The 26,835-nt window shown below is 38.5% G+C and overlaps 1 protein-coding gene across 15 annotated transcripts in view; it reads right to left on the minus strand.

Annotated features, from left to right (window-relative positions):
* The window catches only part of PARD3 (par-3 family cell polarity regulator), an 817,661-nt gene that overhangs the window by 501,649 nt on the left and 289,177 nt on the right, over window positions 1-26,835 (minus strand). The gene's annotated exons all lie outside the window — the stretch shown is intronic.

Here is a 26,835-nt window from a genome sequence, read left to right on the forward strand (position 1 = left end):
GTATAACAGAAGGTAAGAGCAGTACCAGGAGACTAACAACAGGGAACCATCAGCCAAGCCCCAAGGAGACGCTTGGGTATTCACAGCTGAAAGGGCTGACCAACTCAGACCATGACTGCTGCGGGGGCCACCCTCATGAACAGTTTTATCTCTGAAACCACAGAAAATGCTGGAAATGTCTTAACGACCCAGAAGCTGGAAACCACTCAGACAATGAACTCACTCTCACAGTAGACAGCATAGACACTGCTACTAACGAGGCACAATGGCAAATGCAGAAGAGGCCACTGACGGGACATTAAACACAGTTCTTACATCTTTACATACCAGCCTAAAAGAAAGGAAAACAGAAATCCAACTGGCCAAATTAGTGCTTAACGTAAAACATAAATCTGATTAGACAATTAACATCAAAATTGCCAAAGATAAAAGCAAACTATGTAACCAAACAATTAACAGGTTGTTGCTGTATCTAGGAAAAGAGAACAATCTATATATATAAATTGCTGCCACCTAAAAACTAACCTGATTCACTACTGTCAGACAGTGAAATACACTTAAGGCAAGTGGTAAATTATGAGGGAAAAAATAGCTTTATGAATTATAATATTGCTAAGTGTAATAAATTAATAAAAAAGAATATTGCTCAACAAGATATAAAATAATCATATATCTTTTATCAAGAAAGGCTGAATTAAACTTCTACATAATGGGATTAAAATATAAGTTCACTCATTAGTTTCCCCTCTTAAAGGGATAATATGAATGGGAAATCACCGGAATTAGTAATTCAGAGTTCCTGGTGTCAAATATTCCCAGTGGAGCTTTAAAAACAAGCATATACAGGCATTCTGGGAAGACTGACTCATTACCTCTTGTTCCCTAATAAGCCTTCTATTTTGTTTGGATTCTATCAACAGCTGAAGTCCTTCAGATATATGCTCCTTGATAATAGAGACATACAGGTGTGCAAAAAAAATGGGTTATGAATGATCAGAATCTAACTGAAGCTGTCTCAGTTATAGACCTTGGAAGAAAAGAAGCTTTGCAAAGGTTTGAATGTCAGTAACTTCAGCACTTTGGGAAATGCATGTCCACTGCTGGAATCTGCTCTCCAGAGGTAGCTGTATTTTTCATTCCACTTCCTGGAGTCTGAGTTGAGGGGCGGATTTGAGATTTTGTGTCCAAAGTCTCGTCAGTACTTGGCAGGATACACCGAGCACAGTATGAAAAGAGCAGCAACAGAAAGTTGTATAGAAGAAGGAAGAATCAGACTACAGGGGTAAAGCACTGGGGGAAGTGGGACCAATAAGATGAGCAGAAAGAATGAAGCCCAGGATGAGTTTGGAAGGATGACAGGAGTCACAGGGGAGGAAGCTTCCAGGAAGAGGATCAAGCTGCACAAATCCAAGGGGCCTTATGCCTACACCTCCTGCAGGGAGAGTATGATCCCCGGAGGAGAGTAGGCTGAGTTTCTGGTCTCTTCCATACTGAGAAAGCAAACACCAAGTTTCTTCTAGACCTGGAATAACAAACCTTTATTCGCAACAAATTATACATTTTCACAATGCCTCACCCACAACTCAAAAATCAAAATGCTCCAAAAGAAACGTTTTCTCAGTAAATTTGTAAGAAGCACATTTGCTGGCAAAACCTAACCTAAACTGATGCAAAATTACTTATAATATGTATTTACTCAGTTTTGCTGCAGGAATATCAATGTTTTGACTACTGTGACCCCTAAGGGGGAAAAAAAGACACCTACTAAGAAGGGGTCCTGGTAGCTAACTGGTCTCAAATGGAGGAGGAAGGAGAGAGGAAAGAGAGCGGAAGGGGGAGGAGGAGGAACCTAGTAGCCATTTCTGCACAGAAGCCTCTCACATAAATTGCACTTCACAGAGAAGTCTGTGCTGAACTGCCTGCCTGTACTGTGTTCCTGCCATCTGAGTCAGGCTTTATAAAGCCTGGAATCCTATTTCAATCAATAGCATTGAGGCTTCCCCCATCCAACTGGAGCTGCACAATTCCAATCAGAGCTGCTCTATTCTGACCAGTCATGATTGTGCCTTTGGGCCAATCAAACTGCAAGGATTTGTAGTCTTCATTTGCATGAGGATGGGCCAATCAGGACCAGAGCAGGAGAACAGTATCCATGTAAGCCAGCTCCCCTCTGGTTCTGAGAGCACAGCTTCCTTTTCTACCAAGACTGAGGACTGAGGGCCCCGAGGCTAGAGCGGAAACACCAAAGATGTGTCTTGCCAGAGTGGAGCAGACCAGCACAGTTGCAGAGAGGCAGATGCACACAGAGTGCAGCAGAGTGGAGCACTGCTAAGCTGAGCTGAGCTCAGGTGTTATGTACTATGTTATCTTTCTAAAATAAGAAAAAATTAGGTTCTAGTATCTGGCCACAGAAATTTCAGGTGAGATATTGTGGTATTCTGGGTGGTGTGCTGAACCCAATGAAGACTGGTTCTCAAGAGCTGACTATTAAATTTTCAGGAATTCTGAAAGCCACTGCTAACACAGTCATTACTAAAAATTAAATTATGCAAACTTACAATTAAATAAATTAAAATCAAAGGTAATAAATACTTAAAACTCACCACTCCCTAAAAACTTTATTGCATTTCACTGCCATGTATATGGTCTTGAAGTTATTTATGTCTAGTGCATCCGTATAGTATGTTTCCAAACTCCACACACAATGCTGTCACACTGGCTTCTTAAATTTGGCCATGATGGAGTATTTACACCACAGAAATTGGCAAATACTACAAATCAGTGGACTGTTAAACATTTATAAGCCCATCAATGTTTTAGGCTCCCTTGAAACTATGGAGACAAAAATGACCACCTTCAGGCTCTTATAATTTAGAAGAAGTGTTCCCATGTACTTGAATTTAGGAGCCAGAGTCCACAGAGAGCAGAAGCTTCAGGGACCACAATGTCCTTTCCCAATGATTTGTTTGCCTTCAGACAAGCCACAAGGGCAACTTTCTCCATGCTGCCTTCTACTCCATTCCCAGTGCATTGAACTAGAGGTTAAGTTCTCAATCACTAGCATGTATTAGGGCAGGGACTGCTGTCCATTATATTTAATGCTACATGCTCAGAGTCTAGACCAGCGCCTTGCTCACAGTAGGTACAGAATAAATATTTACTGAAGAAATAAATGAATCTTCCAAAGCACCACAGGGTTCAATACGCATCATATTCCAAATACCATAGGTAAGAAAAATTGCCAGTCAAGCAAACCATCTGCTAAATAACCTGTATTATGAGAATTCATGGGGGTAAAATAAAAATGCCATTCGTCAGCAGCCGTCCGTCTCGAGAGACGATGGTGTAGCTTCTTAAGAGTCTATCTGCACCGCCGAGAATGGCTGTGCAGTCCGACTCGGGAGTGACATGGTATCTGTCTCCTCCCGTGTTGAATTGACATCTTGCGATGACGCTGGAGTGTCCTCTCCAGTGAAGCTGAAGCTACAGAGCCTGGGCAGGGTGATATGGAGGGTCTGCTGTTGCCCATGCAGCAGACCCCCCCTCTCTTCGCAGCTGAAGGGTCCAAGGGAAAGACGGAGTCAATACAGCTTGGCTTCAGGTGCGCCGCAGGAGTTGCCAGTGTTGACTACAACGTCAAACCGCCTTAGGGACTCCGGCTCTGGATTTTCTGTCGGGGTTTACTCCCTTAGCCTTTCCCCTGAAGAGGTATGCCGCAAGGCAGCGGAGGTTTTTTGGAGTCAGAGTTTTCCTTCTCTGATGTGCCCTGACTGGAAGATCGAACCAGCGACACTTAGCTCGCAGGCTGATGCTCAATCCACTGAGCCAAACCAGCCAGGGCTAAAAAAAAAAAAAAAAAAATGCCATTATATTCATAAATATTCATCATAATCCTTTACATCCGAGTGTAAACAAGTTTGTTTCTTTTTTACTGAATCTGAAATCTCACTTACTTGAAATATTATTTCTATTAAAAATCAACCAAGTTCCAAATAACTTTAAAATGAAGTTTTATAGCACAAACACATTCCTAAATTGGAGACATGAAGCCTAAAAATATATTCACCACAGAAGTTTTCTCTCAAGCTTTCATATCTTTAAGACGTAAGTAAATTTTAAAGAAAAAAAGAAAAAAGAAAAGACATTCAAAAAAATTACATAATCCAAACATTCCAAAAGATGTATTCAAAATAATACAGAAAATTCAGAAGCTGCCGTTTTTTAGATGATATAGTTAATGCTTCTTTCCTAATCTTAACATGGTATTTATAAGGCACTTGGAAGATTTCGTATTCATTGCCTAAGCAAAACCTTCACCCTATACATACTGCAGTATAACTGCTATTTCACATAGAGTATCTGCATAAGAAATACAAATGCAAAGGAAAGGACTCCCAATGCTTAAACACCTAACTTAAGAAAAGCTTCCTTTAGAGAAGTGAAAATTTAAAACTCTAATCCGTAGTATTGAGACTCAAAAACCCTTATGTCTCAAAATCCAATCTCTATTCCTAATGAAATAACAAAATTCTCTTATTTTATGAATCCTCTACAGGTGAATTCTGGATTAACTGAAAACCTTCAATTGGAACCTTGTACAAAGTCCCCTGAGGCCCAAGATGGGACAACTTTCTCATGCTGACAGCATAACCTCTATCTCCTAAACAAAGGAAAACACAAGTGCAGACCACACCACTGACAATCTGCCCTGTGTGTTAGGAGTCACATCACAGGGAGGAGGGCCATTCGGCAGTTCTGGGGGCTCAATAGCAGCTATTTTTCAGAATCATCATTACACAAGGCATCTACAGAAATGCGAGAATAAACAATGTTCTTCAACCTCGGTGTGCCTCACTTTAAGAAAATCCATATATATGAAAATAATGGGTTGGCCCAAAAGTTCATTTGGTTTTTTTCGGTAAGATGGCTCTAGTAGCACTTAGTTGTCTTTCACTTCATTTGAAACAATTTTGTTAGATTACATTGTGACAGCTATCATATTAGTGTGCATTTAAAAAACATCAAAATTGGTGAATCTTTGTGTAGCCATTTTAATATTGAAGATGGAAGAAAATACGCAACAGTATGCTTTATTTCAAGAAAAGTAAAGATGCAACTGAAATGCAAAAAAAGATTTGTGCAGTGTATAGAGAAGGTGCTGTTACTGACCTAAAATGCCAAAAGTGGCTTGTGAAGTTTTGTTCTAGACACTTCTCGATGGACAATGCTCCACAGTCAAGTAGACCAGTTGAAGTTGATAGTGATCAAATCAAGATATTAATTGAGAACAATCAACATTATACCACGCAGGAGATAGCCGACATACTCAAAATATCCAAATCAATAAAGTTACTAGTGAAAATCCACTGAGCCACACCAGCCAGGGAGACCTACGATAATTTTAAATAAAGCGGTATGGAATGAACAAAATGAAACAAACTATAATACAAAACATCAACACACATTTCAAGCAGTGAGGCTGTTAGGGGCAGGAGAGTGTGGGTGACAGCCTCGGTTACCACGCCCTCCCCCCACCCCCACCCCACCCCCCACCTCCGCTTGTTTCTTTTTTCTTCCTCCTATAAGACAACCTCCTCCTTCCCTAGGAGTCCAGAGTCGGAGCCATTCTCTCATGGCACGGCTCCCAGCCTTTTTGCTAATTCCCTCAATAAACTCCTTTTTCTGTTCATTGCGTCTTGATGGCTCTCTGAGTGACCCCTTTCTTACATTGACACATTTGCTCACTATGCTACCAACTCAATGGACTTCTTACTCTAGCTAAGGCAATGGTTTTTAATGAGGGGCAATTTTTCCCCAGGGGATATTGGGAGTGTCTGGAGACACTTTGGGTTGTCACATGAGGGAGCGTGCTATTAGCATCTATTTGGCATATTATCTCAAGAAAACTGTTAAGCACCTTACAATGCACAGGATAGTCCCCACAACAAAAAACAAAACAGCCCAAAATGTTGTTAGTGCCAACGTTGAGAAACCCTGTTATAGGAGACAGTCAAAAATTTAAAGAACAGTAACTGGCCCTGTAGTGCTCCTTATCTGATGATCACTCCATCAGGACATACATGAATTTAGATATCCATTGACTTAAGTGAAGTCTGCTAATATTTAAAAAGTAAATTTAATAATAGCCTCTCAATGAACACTGTTAAAACTTGGTTTTCTCTTAATTATAAAAGTGATGGTGATGGATCTGTACTGCAGAGAATTTTGATACTAAGAAGAGAAATAGGTGTTATGTGACAAATTTTTTAAAGAGAGAACAAGGCAGGACGGTCTCATAATCTGTAAATCTTTTACCAGAAAAGTAATGAATTCCTATGTAAGATACACTGTGAATAAACTGTTGGGTTTAGATGTTTTTGGTTCAAACTTTATGATTTTTCACACAAAAATCTTTAACAATAAGACAACTCTCACTCACATGCTAGAAAACTCCAGAGTTCACTAGAGTTTTAAAAAATCCTAAAACATAAAATAGTGAGAAAGGAAGGAACAGAAAGTAAAATAAAGAAAAATGGCCAAACCAGGAAACACGCAAAAATCTAATTCTCAAACCACAGTGCAAATTAAGTATTACTGAAACTGGTAAACTGCCCACTTTCAACCTATTCACAAGACAGAGCCATTACTATGAAGAACCACAAACAGTGAAGGGTTAGACACAGACAAGTTCCCATCTGCTTTTCAAACTGCTGAGAAAGAGACTACATAACAGAATACAAACTGTAAAGTTCTAAGTTAAGGATTTTCTTAAAAATATTTTAATCACAGTTTGATTAATTGTAGTCATTATATTTAAAGGAACCCTAATTACATTGAAAGAAAAGCAGATATAACTGCTGTCACTAACAAGATCTCAAGCATATGAATTATCTCAGAAGCAGTAGCAAGTATCCTAGGATGCATTTTTTCATTATTTGCATTAAGCAGAAATTTCATTGGAAGGTCAATAAATAGTCAATGTAATAGCTTTGTGGGAGGAGTAATAAACTAAATGTGTCAACACCATCTATTGAATGACTGCCCCTGTCTTGCACTCATCAAGAAAATTATATGAGTGAAGCTTCACTCTCCCAGATGATAGCAGATCACTGGCAATTCACAATACCTGGTTGACCATTCCAGTTGTTTTCAACAGGTGGTAGAAATAATACCATTAAAAGGAGCTTAGTTCCTGCAGATCTTTCACAAGTTAAAAAGAAATTAACTGAAGCTCACAGTCTAATACTATTTTAACTTTTGTATGCATTTTAAAATTCTGGGAAAAAAATCCCATGTTCAAATGAAATAAATCTGTCAGAAACATAAAAATAATTTACACAAAAGGAAAACAACTTTTATTAAAATATCTTTCATTAAAATTAAGCCAATATTATATTTTTATATAATACTGTATACATATATCTTAAGTATATAGTTTAATGCTATCAGAATCCTCAAAACTCTAGATCATTTAGCTCTTAAATAACTGAAGAATTCTAGCTTTAAATTTCCATAATAATCCAAAATTGACTACTAACAGAAAATGGGACTAGATGATAAATTTGCCCAAGAAATGATTTAAATGTTATCTATATGGTGGTTAAAAAGAAAAGATAATTTAACTTACTGGTTCAAAATAACACCTGTCCTTATACTGTCCCAACCCAGAGGTTTTCAAAGTGTAGCCCCTGGCCAGTAGCTTCAGCACCAGGGAACCTGTTAGAAATGCAAATAATCAGGCCCCACCCTGGATTAAGTAGGTCAAAAACTGAGGTCCAGAAATCTGTGTTTTCACAAACCCTGCAGGCCACTCTAAGGCAAACTCAAATTTGAGAAACACTGCCCTAACCTTCTAGAAATGACAAAACGAGGCTAAAGGACTAACTAGAGTGTTTGTACTAAGCAACATGATTTACCTCATTTAATCATAATTTTAAGACAAAAGAACGATTATTCTCACATACACGGGAGCATCCCTGGTTTAGTGAGATTAAGAACTAAGTAAACCAAGGCTAAAAAACGGTATAAAGCCTAAATTCACCATTAACTATTCCCCATTCCCCAGCCAAGGAGTGTTTTTTTTCCCTTTCTGCTCTTTTAGGACTGAGTTCAACCACTCCATAATGACATAAAACTTTAGGAAATGAACATTTCTAAATGTAATGTAGGGTGTAATTTCAGTCTCTACGTGTGCTTCAATACCCCACATGCATTAATGTTAATCCCAGTCTTGAAAAAATAGGCAGTGTTAAATTAGATGGCATTTCGTTCCTCTTTCATCTGTTCAAATTGTTACTTAATTGCCTGACTGAAGAATAACTTAGACAGCCCACCTCGATAGCTTTGCAATGTGATCACCTGTTCCTGAATCAAGGCAAAGTTTCTGCAACTGGTTCATCTCAAACCAAAATGTCAAATCCCCCAATGTGAAGAGACTACATGGGAAAGACAGATCTTAACAGGGACTCATAGTCAAGATTTTAAAGTGGCGTCTCCTCAAACTCATGGAAACAAGAGCCATAACGACCAAACACCACCACTGCCCAGAAGCACTTGTCAGCAGAGACAAGATGTCAGGAAGAACCTATCAACATTGAAAGAAAAAAATATTTATAATAGTTTTATTAAAATTTTTAAAAACACCCTTAAATATAGAAGACATTAATCACTGTACATCCATAACATCTGAAACTTATACAGCTATTAAAATATACAACCATAGACATGGAAAGAAGTTCAAACAATATACACAACATTAACATATTTATTAAATATTTAATAGTGTTGAATTAAAAGGAATATTATTTCCTGCTTTGCACTCATTTGGTTTTCAATCCCTTACACACTATAAGTATGTTTGTAATATAAAATGTGTACTTATAACAAAATAAAATTAGAAATAAATGTAATTAAAATGTTCTATACTATTAGAAATTAACAAATTTTCAGCATATATGTTAATATTAAAGTTATGATAAAAAAGCTGTTTTAAATTCTGAAGTTCACATTTTATATTAATAGTTAAAATATAGCACACTTTAGTGAACATTGTAAAACATTGCATAAACTAGATGAATACATTTTTGTGCAAAGAAGAAAAACAAGTACTTTGCGGCTGATAGTAATTACCTGTACTCATTTCATCAAGTTTCAGGGTTCCACTGGGAATATATAATAGCTTTTATTTTCACTGGAATTAACTAAGCTGACTTTCCTACTCTTTCACACTTTTTTAGATATTCAATGTACAGGGGTGGGCAAAAGTAGGTTTATAGTAGTTCATATGAAAAATAACACTAATAACTACTAAATAATACTACAATAATAAACTATTTCACATATAACTGTAAACTTACCTTTGCCCACCTCTGTATTCTTTGGGCTCAACACAATGAATGAGCACATTAGAATTTAAGACCATCCTAGAGAAGAACCCGTGACAGCCAGATAAAACAGTCTTTTCTGTTGGGACACAAATGAAATAATCTGAAAAGGCAAGAAATGACTAACGCACCATGTAGTTTTCAAACACACAAAAATCAGAAAATATCTTTTTTTAATTTTTACCTTAATCAAAAAAGATATTTTAATGAAAGTTAGCTATTCAATAGTTGATAATAAGAACACATATTTTCCTAGTCTACAATGGTTAATGAAACTTTCAAATCCATGTGCAAATTTATGGACTGGGTAAAGGGAAGTTTCTATTCCCAGCCAGTTTCATTAGCAGGTCAATGAACATTAGCAATTTACAGTAACTTACAAGAGGAAAAATGCAGAAACAAAATTATGTGCTCTGCTTCATTTCTCTATTTTCACACAACCATTTAAAAACAGAACCATGCAGTTTCAAAGTCAAATACACAGCTTTTTCTCATCACACATTTTAAGCACAAACAACATAAGTAATCTTCCAGGATTATGCCACATCATGTTTCCCCTTGAGCAGATTATAAATGTTACATATACCATTAAATGATTAAATAATTGTGACTGGAGATAATCTCAGCACACATAAAACACATGCGTCACTGCCAAGAATTCATCCAGAGATTATTACATTGAAACACACAGCTTTTAAACTCTGTAAGGAAATCACATGCTTCATATTACAGAGGAATGATAATCAAGTTGGGGGTGGATAGCAAGCATGTGGGTGGATTACTACTGAGAACTTTATTCTCACAGCATAAACTGACATCTCTTGCTCACGTGACAACTCAAATTAAAACACTGTTTAACAATGAGAGAAAAAAATACATTGTTCAGCCAAAAAAAGAAACATTTCAGGCAGTGACTATGCTTAAAAATGGCTAATTAACCAGCAAATTTTGACCATCAGTTCAAGTAAATACTGAAAAATTAGCCCACATTAAACAATTTCCCATGACTTCACAAAGGTTGTGCTTCTGTGGGCTCTAAAAGCTAACAAGATGGTGACAAAAAGATACACAATAGAGCTGGCACCGGCAGACAACTCAAGTTCTACTGATCAAGCACAGTCTTGCCATTTGATTTTGTAGGTTATACCAATTAGCCAGCTTGTACTTTAAAAACCAGAGAAGGAAAACTCTGACTCCAAAAAACCTCCGCTGCCTTGCGGCATACCTCTTCAGGGGAAAGGCTAAGGGAGTAAACCCCGACAGAAAATCCAGAGCCGGAGTCCCTAAGGCGGTTTGACGTTGTAGTCAACACCGGCAACTCCTGCGGCGCACCTGAAGCCAAGCTGTATTGACTCCGTCTTTCCCTTGGACCCTTCAGCTGCGAAGAGAGGGGGGGTCTGCTGCATGGGCAACAGCAGACCCTCCATATCACCCTGCCCAGGCTCTGTAGCTTCAGCTTCACTGGAGAGGACACTCCAGCGTCATCGCAAGATGTCGATTCAACACGGGAGGAGACAGATACCATGTCACTCCCGAGTTGGACTGCACAGCCATTCTCGGCGGTGCAGATAGACTCTTAAGAAGCTACACCATCGTCTCTCGAGACGGACGGCTGCCGACGACGACTTTAAAAACATATCTGAAAACAATAACATTTATTAACACTGGAACTCAGGGTTCTGTAAATCAAGACGATCTTTCTTCTTTTCATTTTCATATCCCATTTCCTACAGATGTTTCTCTACTGTTCAAAGTAGTATGAAATTCACTATTCAAGTAGCATTAGTTTTACCCTAAAGCAGTCGCTCAGTGAATGTGGTTTACAAACAATGTTCCTCAACATCCTAGTCCTTCTAAATAGGAAGTGCCAGTCTTCTCTGTTCCCTAGAGCAATGGCAAGAACTAAAGAAAGAACCAGAGAAGAGGCAGCCTGTGATCAGCTTTACTTTTGTAAATATCTTGAACAAAATGTCTGTCACTTCCAACAAGTATTCCCTTGGCCTTTATCACATCCCCAATACAATTTCCTGGCCATCACTTTCAAAAGTTAAGTCATACAAAGTAGTCAACATTCAATTACTAGGAGAGTAATAATCCAGGCATATCCATTCCTACTTCTGCTACGTCCAACTAAGCAAACAACCTGAGCACCTCTGTGGAGGATGGGCAGCAGCTGGAAAACTTAAACTGCAACCATCAGATAATTCACATCTCAATAGTTAAGTTTTTAATGTTTTTGTTGGCATCTTCCAACAAGAAAAAGTTCAATCCAGTGTTTTTTTCTTTCATACATTAATTCTGACACCTTTTAAAATCCAGTGCCTTGGAAACTGCCTGCAATAGTGCTAATTCCCACATAAGAAACCCTCTGAATTGGGAGCTTTGTTGGGATATACTATGGGTTTGTATCTCAACAGAACTTTGACTTGGGACATTTGACAACAAAGTCTTATTTAAATTATAAACAAAATCTAAATAACTTTCTCCTCTGAAAGCTAAGATTTTATGATGTACCCCATTAATTGAAAAACAAACAAAACATTCTCTTATCCGTAGCCCCGGATGTACCCCATTAACTGAAAAACAAACAAAACATTCTCTTATCTGCAGCCCCTCTATTCACTTTGTAGAGCTGAGAATCTCTTTAGTTTTCAATCCTGACAAAAGAGCCCACACTACACAATATGTAGTCAGAATGATTTGTGATGGGGTCAGTAGTTGCTGTCATGCGTTTCCTGTACTGTATGGTAAGGTGGCCAATCCTCACCCCTGTTGTAGAGTTTTGCTTTTTTATTACATTGGTGACCATTTAGCAAAAGCATTTATAATATCTCCTAAAATACACTGAATTTACACACTAGTTTAAAATGTACAGTATTCCCTCACTTACCGCAGGTATCATGTTCTAGACACACACACCACCCCCCCAAAATGGGTAAAAATCCGTGAAGTAGGAACCTTACATTTATTTTAGTATTTATATATATTTTAAGGCTTTATAAACCCTTCCCACACACTTATAAACCGTTCCCAATCCCTTATTAACCTTTCCCACTCCCTTATTAACTTTTTCCACACTTTTATAAACACTACTTATGTTCTTAAACATATTCTACACTCTTAAACCTACGTAACTTTAACAACATACGTATACAGTACTATAAAATTTTATATGGGTATTCACCAGTGAAGTATACTACAACTTGAATGATGAAGATGAATTAGCTGTGCAGTACTGATGACAATGAAGGTGATGAAGATGAGATGAATGTACTGCACAGCAAAGAAGAGGATTAGAGCTCTTCTAAAGGCACCACTTCACCAGGCACTTCTTCAGATGGTGCAGTAGCATCTTTGGCCTCATCCGTAACTTCTACTTCCGCTAAAGGCATAGGCGTAACTGACCTCTTCGTTCGAGTGATGAACATAGTTATGGGGAGTTGCTGGCACTGCTTCTTCTGATTGAGAATGTTTTTGTAAACTGACATGGCACTGTCGACTGAATTTGCAAACTGCAACAAAGGAACCATATAGGGGTCCCGATCTTCAGCCACTCGTTGAAGTTCTTTGGCCATTCTGACCATGGTTGCAAGACTGTCAAATGTTAGGACAACCTCCTCCTCTTCTTCTTCAACCCAATGTTCGTCTTGTTCCTCATCCTCTTCTTCACTTGCTTACTTAGCTCCTTCAGGTCTTCGTCCGTCAACGGTTGAGAGTGCACATTGCTCAGGGTATTTACGTCTTCAGGAGTCATGTCACTGAAGCCCTCTCCTCCCAGTATTTTTGCCAGCTTCACGGCCTTATCCACCGCAGAGTGATGGATTTCATAAGGAGAGAATCCCTTGTAATCATGGACCACTTCTGGCCACAATTTTTTCCAGCTGGCATTCAAAGTCTCACTCTTCATCTCCTTTATGACCTTTTGAATATTTTGGAGACATGATGCAATTGTGTACTCATGCCAGTACGCCTTTAGCGAGAAGTCTCCACAGCTTCAAAGAGGTTTTGCAGGGTGTTTCGGGTGTAGAGCGCCTTAAAAGTGCGAATAAAACCTTGATCCACTGGCTGACTGAGTGATGTGGTGTTCCATGGCAAAAAGTCTATCTGGATGCCGTCACACATCAGGTTGAAAATATGGCCTCCAGCATTGTCCATTATCAGAAGCACTTTGAAATCAAGGCCTTTCTCTGCCAGATAAACCTTAACCTCAGGGATAAAACATTGATGAAACCAATCAGTCGTGAGGAGTTTCATGATCCAAGCCTTAGGGTTGTGCATCCAGTACACAGGCAACACATCCTTATTTTTGATTTTTAGGGCCCTTGGGTTCTTGGACTTATAAATAAGCCCTGGCTTTATCATAAAGCCCACAGCATTCCCACACATGATTAAAGTTACCTTATCTTTTTGGGCCTTGAAATCAGGGGCTTTTGCTTCTTCCTTCATAATGAAAGTGCAAGACAGCATCCATTTCCAGAATAAGCCTGTTTCATCCATGTTGAAAACTTGTTCAGGTTTATAGCCTCCTTCCTCAATGATGTCTTTGAACGTGTTGTTCACATACTCCTCAGCTCCAGCTTTATCCACAGAGGCAGCCTCTCCGTGCACAGAAACTCTCTTGAGTCCAAAGCATTTCTGAAATTTGTCAAACCAGCCCTTGCTGGCACTGAATGAAGTTGGTCTGGTTGGAGCAGCACTTGAAGGTCCTGCTTCAGCATCGTCGTTGTCGTCCTCTTCTTCATTCTCATTACTGTCGTGATCATCCCATTTTGCTGCTAAACGATCATATAGTTGCTTGGCCTTCATCCGGATGGTGTTTGTATCTAGCAAGATATTCTTCTTTCTGCAATCGTTTATCCACACAGCTAATGTAGACTCCATCTTCACAATAATCCTATTGCAGGAAGTAACCACCCTCTTTGCTGTTTTGTTGAAAGTCACTGATGCTGTAGACCTGTTATTCTTCTCGTCCTTCTTTATACGTATAGTGAACCATAGACTCGTTGGTCCCGTAATGGCGGCCAACAGACGCATAGCTTCTCCCTTCCTTCAACATGCCAAGAAGTTCCACCTTCTGTTCTATGGTAAGCATCTTCCTCTGGCGCTTGGGTTCACTGCCAGAATCCTTAGAAGATGTAGAACGTTTGGGTGGCATCGTAGGGCTTGCAATAAATTCAGTCTTTAAGGAAAATTTTACGAAACACAACACCACAGAGCAAAACTATGAACAGCCATCGGAGGTGGGAGTGAAGTGGACAAGGGGAGATGCTGAATGTATGCGCACAGTGCGGCATAGCAGAAAGACTGATGCTACGGTTACTGAGCCGATCAGCGTCCAGGATACACAAGACAATGCTCTGGTTGGTCGCCTTCCATCAATCAGCCAGTCGTGTGCCGTGTACAATCTCACGTAGGCAAACGAGCTCAAGCGTACATCTCGTTTTCAGCATAATGTGTTCATCCGCAAAAAAGTACATACTGTAAACAGTGTGCAGTATTTTATTTAGATTTAATATTCTTTTAATGTTAGAATCATTATACTTTTTATATATTTTTTGAAATATTTTAGGCAAAAAATCTTTAAAATCATAAATACTACACATATAAATATGTATACAGTACCGCAAAATCCCATGATATAGTGAAAAATTCGCGATAAATAATTCAATATAATATTTTTTTAAATGCCACGATACAGTGAGGCCACGATAAGTGAACTACAATATAGAGAGGGACTACTGTACTTAGATTTTGTTGTTACTTTTAAAATTATCATCCTACTGTCCTCAAACAGGAATAGATGCCACTGAAACACTAGAATCAGAAATTTTATTTCAAAAATTAAATCACTGTGTCCATCTTTTGATGGGAATGCTCTTGTACTTTCTCCTTCAGCAGGTATAAGCTATGGTATTCCGACCTCTCTGTAGAAAGGATCTAGGGATGGAGACTGGACAACACAAATCTCTGAGCCAGTCCACACTTCCACTTCTGGATGGCCATGCCCGGACAGTTCAACAAGCAGGTACATCCATCATACAATGTACCCTCCTCCCAACTAGAATCACACCGCTTTCAATCAATATTGCCAATGATCTACTAATAAAGTAAGAACTTTACTGGACTTTCTCACATCTAAGCCAACTTAGCTTTTAAAAACCTGACAAGTTCTGTGAAATAAACCATGGTTCATTGGTTGATTCCTTAAATGAACAGCTAAAGCACCCATATGTCCAGCTATAGCTGGACACATAGATGCTCAAAGGAAAAGAGACAATCCCTGTGTGTCGCCATATAACACGCAGATCACTGCCGAACACTGTACATCTTTCATGTATGGAAACCTATGCCACACAGAGAAACTAAATCCTTCCTTAAAAAAAAAAAAAAAATTACAGTGCAACATAAAAAAAATGTCAAGAAAATCATGTCCACAGGGGTTTAAGAAAAAAAGTCCCTCTTCAGGGCTTACATATTTTATAATCACTCCATTTTTAGAGATAATAAGGAATTTCTTCCAACTCAGAAAAAAGGAAATCTTTGCTGTGCTCTTTTAACTACAGGTTTAAATCTAAAACAGCAGAAGTACAATATGAAAAGGTTTCACTTCAAAAACAATGTTTTTCATTATTTAAATAGTATACTAATTTTTTACCTATTCATTACTCTTAAGGACACCATGTCTGTACTATCCCAATCTAAAACATCACAGGGATGACTTACTGCACAATACTGGCCCTTCACTTTAGAACACAAACAGAAGTTCTACTTATGAATGTCAATTTAATGCTGTATTACAGAAATTCTCTCAGATTTCTCTATCTCTCCTAAGCCCCAGCTATAGAAAAACACATTAGAATTTAATTTAATGTCTTCTTCAAAATGCATGTAAAAGAGTGACTCTGAATCAACTGAACTTATAAAAGAAAGTCCCATGTAAGCTATGTAACTTTAAAAATTTCAACATCGCATAAGTTTGCACACACACACATCTCAGAGGGGTAAGAGAGAAACAGTTACATTCTGAGGCATGCAGCTGACTAGGTGGTCTTCCCAAAGCCTGGGAGGATGACAGGATCTTGGCCACCAGCACCCACAGCCCCGCCCATGCAAGTCAATTATTTTTAACTAACAACAAATAACTGCAATACTTTAAAAGTGACATACATCATGTATGAAGTCATTTCTTAACCCACTGAGTACATTCAGTCACTGAAACGTACATGTGTAATAGGTCAATTCAGGATGAAAGAGCTAGGAGTTCTGTCCACTGTGACTTTCAATTTCTCTAGCCCTAGGCTTACGCCCTATCAAGAGGGCAGAGAAACCTGCCCGTACATGTGCGTACACATTTTAAAGCCAAACATCAAAGAGAAGTGCTGAGTGTGAAGGCCTGATGAGGTGGGAGACCCCACCCACCCAGGCTCCAGACTGAGATCTAGACACTAAGCAAGAAATAATTCATCAAGACGAACCAAAAGGCAGGGGGCAGAGTGGGATGTGAATGCTTCCCAAAATAAGCAAACGTTCTAATGATGGCTTTGCTCGGCCAAGGATGATGGGCATCAGGGACACAAGCCACAGAAGACAGAGGCCAAACCAGTTTGTTCCCAAAGGCCCTCCCCAGGCAGAGCATCCACACCACACGCAGAGCGAACTGTGACCTCACAGGAGAAGACACAGATTCTATGCATTTGAAAGAGACAAAAATCTCTCAGCATAACAGAGCAGAAATATTTTATTGTCACCCCGCTTGCTTTTTCTCTGCTATGAAAAAGAGCCGGTCGAGACAGGAGGTGAAAGAAAGTTACAGCATAACCATGTATGTTTAAAACTGTGTCTTGTGAGCAACATCTCTAAAAATACCTGTAACCACATTTTGAACTCAGTGTTTCAAAAAATAAATAAAATTTCAGATAAAATCCTCAAGGAAGTTATCATTTAAACCTAAGTATAGTTTTCAAGAATCAAGTATTTTAACTCTTACATAAAACTGATTTTAAGCTTTAAGAAAGCTTTAGTAAATAGACTGAAAAAGCATTTAAAAGGTCAAACTATCATTAAAATATAAGAGTGAGACCTACTGAAAATTCTGTCAATGATGACTTGATATGACTATGTCCTTAGGTAAAGCAGTACTTCAAATACTTAAATATCCACAAAGGACACTATATAATACAACTAGACAACTACACTACATGACCATACTTTAAAACAGATTTAAACATATGCTGGGTGAGATCCTGGTGATGACCTAGAAGAACGGACAAATCAACATTAACCAACCTTCAGTCCTTGGCAGCAGCCAGACTCCGAGCAGTGGAAATGATTAACCATGAGATACAGTGCTTGTCAGAGACAGTGCCAGGATCATAACTTGTGAAAAGGGGACACCCAGGCTTCCTCTCTACTCACAGACTCTTGAGTTCTCAGAGCACGATCCCAAGAAGCCTGGGTTTTGCATTTAGAGAAAATAAGGCTTTAGAAAATCTTTGAACAACAACAGAAGAATTGCAAACTAGTCTATTCAATAAATGGAAAATCTCCGGGAAACTACAAGAGGTTAGGGAGGATAAACACGAATGTAAAGGAGGACTGGCTCAGTGGAACACTTTCAATGCACTGCAAAGCATGATTTTTATGGAACACAGTAGTGATCACAAATTAAAAGGAAAGATATTTGGGGAAGAAAAAAAGCATGAAACGAAAAACAAGCATGAGATACAAAAGTTTACATTAATCAAAAAAAAAAAAAATTGTTTAACCCCACTGGACCATATGAGCTGTAACATATAAATAGGCAAGGTTTTGTTTAAAGGAATGGTTAAGACCCTCACCATATCATTTACAATAGTACAAAAGACTATCAAATTCTGTCGGAGCAGACCCAGAGGCTGGCATCCTGAGGCTCTGGTGATGTAAATACTAAAATTGCCTACTGTTGTTTTATGTATTTTACTGCTTGACTAGTGATGCATTTAATGCACAAATGCCAGCAATTTCAGGCCAGGAGAAAAAAATTTATTGTAGATGTGCTTTAAGTTAATGTTGATTCCAACAGTTTACCATCCATCATCCATTCTAGTGCCAATTAGCACCTTAAAAATCACGTGTAAATATTTGAAAAACATCTTAGCAATTAAAGGGAGGAAATATTCCACATTAAAATCAGGAAGACTTTAGGTTAAATGCTAAAAGTTAACTGCAATCTCAGAACATCAAGTTTTACAGCATAACCCAAAATGCTATGTGTACTCTAAACCAAAATACTTATAGATCCTATTTAAAATTCAGTAAATGCCAATTATCATTTACTGCTTTCAAAGCTAATAGGTCTTCTAATTGAATAAGAGGTTTTAAACTTTGTGCATCATTAACTTGTACTCCATGTTAGTAATAAAGTGTTGACGAATGCTTTCAGTGAACTAAGAATGTGAAAAATTCTGAATAAAGGTAGCTTATGATCTCTTTTTGTACTAACTTTTTTTTTTCAGATTTAATGTGTTTTATTGATTAAAATATTACATTTGTGCCAATTTCCCTTCCCTCTGCTCCCCTCCACCCGGTGGCCCCCCTCCCTCCAGATGTCCCCCCCTTTTAGATTATGTACATTAGTTGTGCATACAGTTCCTCCCAACCTCTCTCCGTCTATTCCATTCCCTCCTACCATGATCCCCAATTCCTATATCATCTCCCTCCCTCTCCCCACTCCCCCTCCCTGTTGACCTCCCCCCAATATGCTTCCCGTACCCACAGTTCCTTTTCCACTCTCGTTGCCTGTTTAGTTTGCCTTTGTTTCATCTCCCTAGCTTCTGTTTTTTTAAACCAGTCCCTTTAACATCTCATATAACAGTGGTTTGGATCTAATGAACTCTTTCAGTTTTATTTTGTCCTGGAAACACTTTCTCTGTCCTTCTATTCTGAATGACAATTTCGCTGGATAAAGTATTCGTGGTTGTAGGTTTTGGATTTTCATTACTTTGAATATTTCTTGCCAGTCCCTTCTTCCTTGTAGGGTCTCCCTTGAGAAGTCAGCTGATAGTCTAATTGGGACCCCTTTGTACATAATTCTTTTCTTCTCTCTTGCTGCTTTTAAGATTCTCTCTTTATCTTTAATTTTTGACATTTTGATTATAATGTGTCTTGGAGTGGTTCTCCCAGGGCCCAGTCTCTTGGGAACTCTCCTTGCTTTCTGGACCTGCAAGTCTATTCCCTTCCCCAAGTCTGGGAAGTTCTCCTTTATTATATTTTCACTCAATTTTTCAAGTTCTAGTTCATCTTCCTCATTCTCTGGCAAACCAATGATTCTTATGTTGGGCCTTTTATAGCTGTCCCAGAGGTTTCTGATCCTCTCATCGTTGCTTCCCATTTCCTCTCTCTGCATTGGTTGACTGCTTGTTCCTTCTCCATATTCCAGTTTGTTGAAATGAACTCTGGATTTTTTTACCTCACCATCTGTCTCGTACGTGGTTTTGTTCCTTTCGTTATGAATGTTTTTCGCTTCTTTCTTATCTTTTTTCTGCTCTTTTGTGAATTCTGTAAGCCACCTGATAACAATGGCCCAGAACTGAGCCTCTGACAGGTTTCTTATCTGTTCATCTGTCAGGTTCTCTATCTGTTGCCTGGTGAGTTGTGTCACCGGGATTTCTATAGTTGTCTGCCTCATTTTGACAGATGCGTTTTGTTTTCTTGGGCTGGCTATAGGGGGCAGTGCCTGCGTACGCGTCACAAATCAGCGACCGGCACCTGTCCGCGACCTATTTCGCAGCCCTGTGGTGCTTTCTTTGGGGGCGGGGGTCCAAGATGGATTCACAGAGTTATTCAGCTAGGAGACCGGGATCCGTCCTCCCGCCCCCCTGGGCCTCACTGTTCAAGGCGATGCGGTGGCCGCTCTCCCCAGCGCTGGGGTCGCGCTCTGCCAGGGGCTTGACTGCTGCCGGGATTTTTCGCCGCCCCGCCGCTCCGCAAACAGCTTTGCCCTCTTTAACTCTTACCTGCCCGAATGGCACCGCTGGTTTATAACTTCATATGTTGGGCTTCCGTGTAGTTTTATTTTCTGGAATTTCTAGTTATCCTTTGTTTTGAAGTAGTTGTATTCCTCTCTAGTTGTAGAGGGAGACCTAGCGTGTCCGTCTAAGCCTCCATCTTGGCCGGAAGTCTTCTGTACTAACTTTTTAATGCTTGCCTTTTTTAAATAGAAAAAGTTGGTATATCTAGCACATGGCTTAAAGTCGTTTTATTCTTATGTAATCTAAAAAGGAGAATATAAATTTCTCAGAATTTAAAGACTTTACATTCTAAGCAGAATAATCCTAAAATTTAAAAAATATATATATAAACTGAAAAAAAGGTAATATACCAAGTTACCTAGGTACAGTAAAGGCCCAATGACAACTCAGTAGCCTTTCATCATGAATCAGAATGTCACACTATTGGGCCATTTTTTAACTATTAAGTTTTAAAACTGGTAATTACTGAATTGATATATTTTTATTAAAAACCATACCAACTCTTCACAATGAAAATAAAATAGTCAAAAGCATTCATTCATACAGAAAAGCTAGAAAACTAATAGTAGGATATTTAGAAGGCATGAGTAAAATATTTGAGATTCTAGCAACTGGTTGAAAGTGAATAAATAGATAGTCTTTTAGGCACACTAATTCATATGTTAGCTTTGGCCTATGTGGTCCCAATCTACTTAAACAGAATGATTCTGCCACTACTAAACTTACCAAAAATGTTGGAAAGTTCTACTTCTATCTTAAAATTAAATTAGAAGACAAAATCTTGTATATTGTATAAAAGGGAAAATGTTCTCCTAGGGAAATTTTAAGTCAGAAATAACTGAGGAACAAAACAAAGAAAATGTGTAGGGTCACAGAATAATGAGTACTTTAATCTTTGCTTTAACTTAGAAAGCCTTGAACCAGGAGATGGATGATGTAACTTCCACACCTGAATGCTTATCATACACTATTTACTTGCCTATCCTTATTTTTTCCTAATGCCCTCAATATGTTTTAGTCTTTTATAATCATATGTATCTTATAAGGCCAATCCATCCAAGTTTGGGTGCCATCCCCCATTCTCTGAGAAATACCTCCACTGATTCTCACACTACCTTCCTACCTCCCACCCATCCAAAAAGGCAAGCCATTGTTAGACAAAGGTGTTCTGCATGACTCTACTTCATCACCCACAGCCACTGCCATCATCACTGCTACCACCCTGCATCAGCCTCCCACCTCCTGCCACAACTGATGATGACAGGGCCAGACATCTGATCTACATTGGACCAACTGCATTATCTCTCCAGAGAACTTGCAGGTGGGACTGAGGGACCAAAGAGGCTAGAACCATCATAAGGAAAATTAAGTGATGTGAGATAGACAAACTATAACATGGAAACAGAGGGGCAAAGAAAGCTGCTTTACGGAAGGAAAAATAAAACAGAATTCCAGAAGCAAGAAGTCAGAGACTGAGCAGGGTTTCTTTTGGGGTCCCTAATGATTTTTGAGTTACTGTTTCCATTAACTTCCTATACTAAGTAAGGTTGTGAAGAACCCTTGTAGTATTGATATCTTTACAGTTTCATTGTTTTCTGCTTAAGTTAACTTGACGTGGCTATTATCATGTGGAACATCACGAAACTCAACTGAATATACTCTAACATCTTATGTGCAACAAAGATTTAATATAAAACTATGCTACTTGAGGTGACAGTGCACCAACTGCAAGGAACAGTATTTCACAAACAAGCTAAGTTAACCTTTAAGAGCAAGGTTCCTGGCTTCAAGTTCAAGATGGCACAGTAGCAAGATCCTGAACTCACCTTCTCTCACTGACACCAAAACTACAACTACATATAGAAGAGCTATCCATGAGAATGACCTGAAGACTCGCAGAACAGATTTGCTATTGTACAAGTATGCATGGGTAGGAGGGGCAAAGCCTCCATCTAGTCAAGACCCACCTTAGCCCCTACTCGCTGCGTGGTGACCAACAAGTAAGAGAGATATCACAACAACAGAGATGCCCCCATGAAGAGCAAAAATCCAGGCCCCAGCCTGAGGAACCTGCACCAGAAAGAGGAGCCCCAATAACACCTGACTTTGAAAATCATCAGTGCTTACATCTAGAAGAGCCAAAAGGCTGTAGGAAACCAAGGTTGCACTCATTCTGAGTCCTGGCACAGAGGCAGCAGTTGGAAAAGCAGCTGGATCATATGTGAAGGTGATATACTGACTCTTTTAGCGTGTGTACTAGAGAAACATGTATCCGCTGGAAACTTCTCCAGAGTCAGACATGCTGGTGGGTGCCAATGTTTTCCCCTTTCTTTACTCTCCTTCAAACCTATTTGGTGTGATGTTGGCAGGCACCATTTCTGACACTCTGCAATAAATTTGCTAACACTTCACTCTACCCTGGCATTCCCCTGAGGACCCATCCAGACTGGAACCCCTCCAAAGCAGCTCCTGTCCTGCCACATCTGGTAGGCAGCCTCAGCTGGCACCAGCACACGGCGCTGTGTCTGCAACAGTCAAGGATGGGCCTCACAGATGAATGACACAGAGAAATAGGTTAATGATCAGGAAGACAGAATAGTGGAAACCACCCAACTGATCTTTCATTCAAAAAGAAAAAAAGAATTAAAAAGGAGGATAGCTAAGAGACCTAAGGGTCAACACCAAGCATACTAACATTTCCATCATAGGGGCCCCAGAAGGAGAAGAGAAAGAGAAAGGGATGGAAAATTTATTTCAAGAAATGATGGCTAAAAACTTCTCTGACCTGGCAAAGAAAACTGACATCCAAGTCCAGGAAGCGCCGAAAGTCCCAAACAGTATGAATCCAAAGAGACACACACCAAGACATCATCATTAAAATGTTAAAAGTTAACGATAATGAGAGAATCTTCAAAGCAGCAAGAGAAAAATAACTAGTTATGTACAAGGGAATGCCCATAAGACTATCAGATGACTCTCCAACACAACTTTGCTGGCCAGAGGGATTGGAATGATATATTCAACATGATGAAAGGAGAAAGCCTACAGCCAAGAATACTCTACCCAGCAAGGGTGTCATTCAGAATTGAAAGAGAAATCAAGAGTTCCCCACACAAGCAAAAGCTAAAGGAGTTCATGACCACCAAACTGGAATTACAAAAAATATTAAAGGGAATTAAGTGGAAAAGGCAAAAACTAGAAATAAGAGAATATATGAAAAAAAATCACTTGTAAATATCACTAGATAGTAAGCAAACCACTTAAAAGCTAATATAAAAACAATTAAAATGGCTATAAGTATATTCCTATCAATAATTACTTCAAATGTAAATGAACTAAGTGCTCCATTCAAAAACACGAGGTGGCTGAACAAATTTAAAAAAAAAAAAAAAAAGACCCTTACAAATGCTGCCTAAATGAGACTCACTTCAGAATGAAAGACCCACACAGACTAAAAGTAAACAAATGGGAAAAGATATTCCATGAAAATAAAAACAATAGTCTTTAAAACAAAAGACATGACAAGAGACAAAGAAAGACTTGCAATTCCACTTCTGGGCACTCACCCCCCCACAAAAAAAAAGAAACACAAATTCAAAAGACATATATGCACCCCTATGTTCATTGCAGCCTTATTTACAACAGCTGTGATATGGAAGCAACCTAAGTGTCCATCAGTAGATGAATGGATAAAGAAGTAGTGTGTATGTACACACACACGCGCAAGGAAAGAGTGAGAAGGAGAGAGGGAAGTGCACACGGGGGGAGTTGGTAGGGGGGAGGAGGAGAGAAAGAGAGAGAGAGAGAAATATTACTCAGCCATGAAAAAGGATGAGATCTAGCCATTTGAGACAAAATGGATGTACCTAGAGGGTCTTAGGCTAAGTGAAATAAGAAAAAGACTATATCATACCACTGGAATCTAAAAACTAAACAAATGAACAAAGAGAGCAATGGACTCATAAGATACAGAGAACAAACTGATATTTGTCAGAGGGTTGGGCAGTGGGGGTGGAGTGGGCAAAAAGGTGAATGGGATTAAGAGGTACAAACTTATAACAAATACATCATGGAAATTACAGTATAAGGAATATAGTCAGTAATATCATAAAAACTTTGCACAGTGACAGATTCTCACAGTGATTACTTCGTAAGGTATGTAAATGTCAAATCACCACTATGTTGTACACCTGAAAATAATATAATGTTGTATGTCAACTATATTTTAACTAACAAAAACTTTGCATTCTAAACTGAAAAATAGGGGGGAAAAACTATGCTACCACTCTTCCTTAAGAAAATTTAGATGAACAAGGTTATAGCGTGTTTATGTTTATTTCTGCCCATATCTGTTCCAATCATAAACTTCAAGGGTTAACTCACCCTCCCCACCCTAAATATCTATAAAAAGGTATTTCTGGTTCACCGATTATCTATATTCCATATAAAATCTTTCTGGACAAATAGATATACTTGACCCATCCTAGCACCAGTATGGGTAGTAAAGGAAGGTCTAACAGTTGGTTTAATTTTTTTCCTCAGCCACTAACAGTAGATCCAGAACAGAGGAATATTGATCAACAAACAGGACTCCATGGTCTCCTTTCTGCACCTCTTCCGAAGCAGGGCACTGTTACCATTATAATGTGTTCTTTATCTCAGTGTTTGGGGGAGAAAATAGGTTAAAACCCTACTAAGCTATGTGAAGAAGAGGAATTGCGCTTTATTCAATTTTGTAGCCTGGATGCCCAACACATCATAAAGGATATAGCACATACATAGAAAACAATTATCAGAAAAACTACGAGGCACAAAAGTATGACAACATTATTATAATTACTCTTTTTCTCACCAGAGCTATTTCTCAGCTTTTACAAGCTATCTAAAATAGGTACAAATGAAGTAAGACCTTTGAAACACATTTCCCTGTAGAAGATGCCAAGCACTTCTCAGCTTCTACTCACTGCTGCATGTGGACTAAATATCTCTTTTCTCAAAAATACTGAGTGAGTCATTAAATTTCTCATTTCTACCTGCCAAATGGTCTAGCCCTGCCATTTCAGAGGCTCATTTCAAAACCAATTTGAGTGGATGCTGCTACAGTTTTTGGTAACTATAAACAGAAATTCTGCTGCATTGTATTAGTCATATAGAATCACAAGCAAAAATCACACAGTAAGCTATTATAACTGCTTTGATCTTTAAAACAACTGATAAAATAACATCGCTCGACTAACTCATTTCCTCAACTGTTATGGCATACCTAATTTAATGAGTTCTATCTCCCCTCTGACAGCCCCCCGGACTCTGTCAGACTCTGCGACAGACTCCTTCCTTCCTTAGAATTAAAACTATGTTTTCTCAGTTTTTAAAGTCTTTAAGTTTTCTTGAGCTCCTATGATAAAGCACTCCTTCTTTTCAATTCCTCTTTCCTTCCTCCACATGTGTTTTTAATATAGGTATCAAATACAAGTTTCTGCCTTATATTTCAGTTAACTGTGCACCTCTTACAAGAGCTCAATTTAACTCAATTGATCGTATTGGCAGAGTAGTAATTTTCACTGATCCAAGATTAAAAGGCTTGTACGTTAATTAATACAAAGTTGTTATGATTTTCTATAACCCACACCTTAGGTGGAATATCTTGGCCTATTATTTGTAACTGCTAAGCACCTAAAATTATCTGCATTTTTAGGCAAGTATCACAATAGAGAATGAGCCAGAGCTGTTTTTTAAGCCCAATTTCATTTACAGTGTGAGCTTCTAGAGTTTTCACAATATTTTCTAAAAGTAAAGTGAAACACTGAGATGTGACTACTACCCAAGTTAAAGTATTTACCCATCAGATAAGATATATAGCAACAAAATGGAAAAAAAGATTGCTACCTTTTTAACATTCCAGCAAATCAAGATTCCTTAAGTGAATGCCCACTCGTCAATGCCACAATTTTCTCTGTAAATCATTATCCGAACAGTTTAATAAATAGTTACTCACCCAACAGAAAGACACACAATAACTGTTGAAAAGGATGACTCTCAGGACAGCAATATAATTTGACCTTAGTTAATGAGAATAGAAGTGACTATAACAAAAATGCACTTCAGAGCTTACAATGGTACCACTCGTCAAAGTGAAGAGTACAATAAATGTATTTAAAATGATCCTGGGAGCTGAACTAAGATTGTTCACCTTATATAGAAACAGGCATTTAAGAGTCACTGAAGAGAGTATTTTTTCTTATTTAACAAAATATCTTATGTAAAGAATTTTAAGACTAAATTACAAGTTGACATAGGTCACGGGCCTTCATCATGTGCATCATAAAAATCATTATATCCATATTGGCACATAATTGTTAACATTTCTCAAACCCAGAATACCTATTGTTTAAAACTAGGCCATGTACAAAAAGTTAAAGATACCACTTATAAAAAGTAGATAC

The sequence above is a fragment of the Furipterus horrens genome, unplaced genomic scaffold (genome assembly GCF_987537825.1).
Source record: "Furipterus horrens unplaced genomic scaffold, mFurHor1.1.pri manual_scaffold_2, whole genome shotgun sequence".
NCBI classification, from domain to species: domain Eukaryota; kingdom Metazoa; phylum Chordata; class Mammalia; order Chiroptera; family Furipteridae; genus Furipterus; species Furipterus horrens.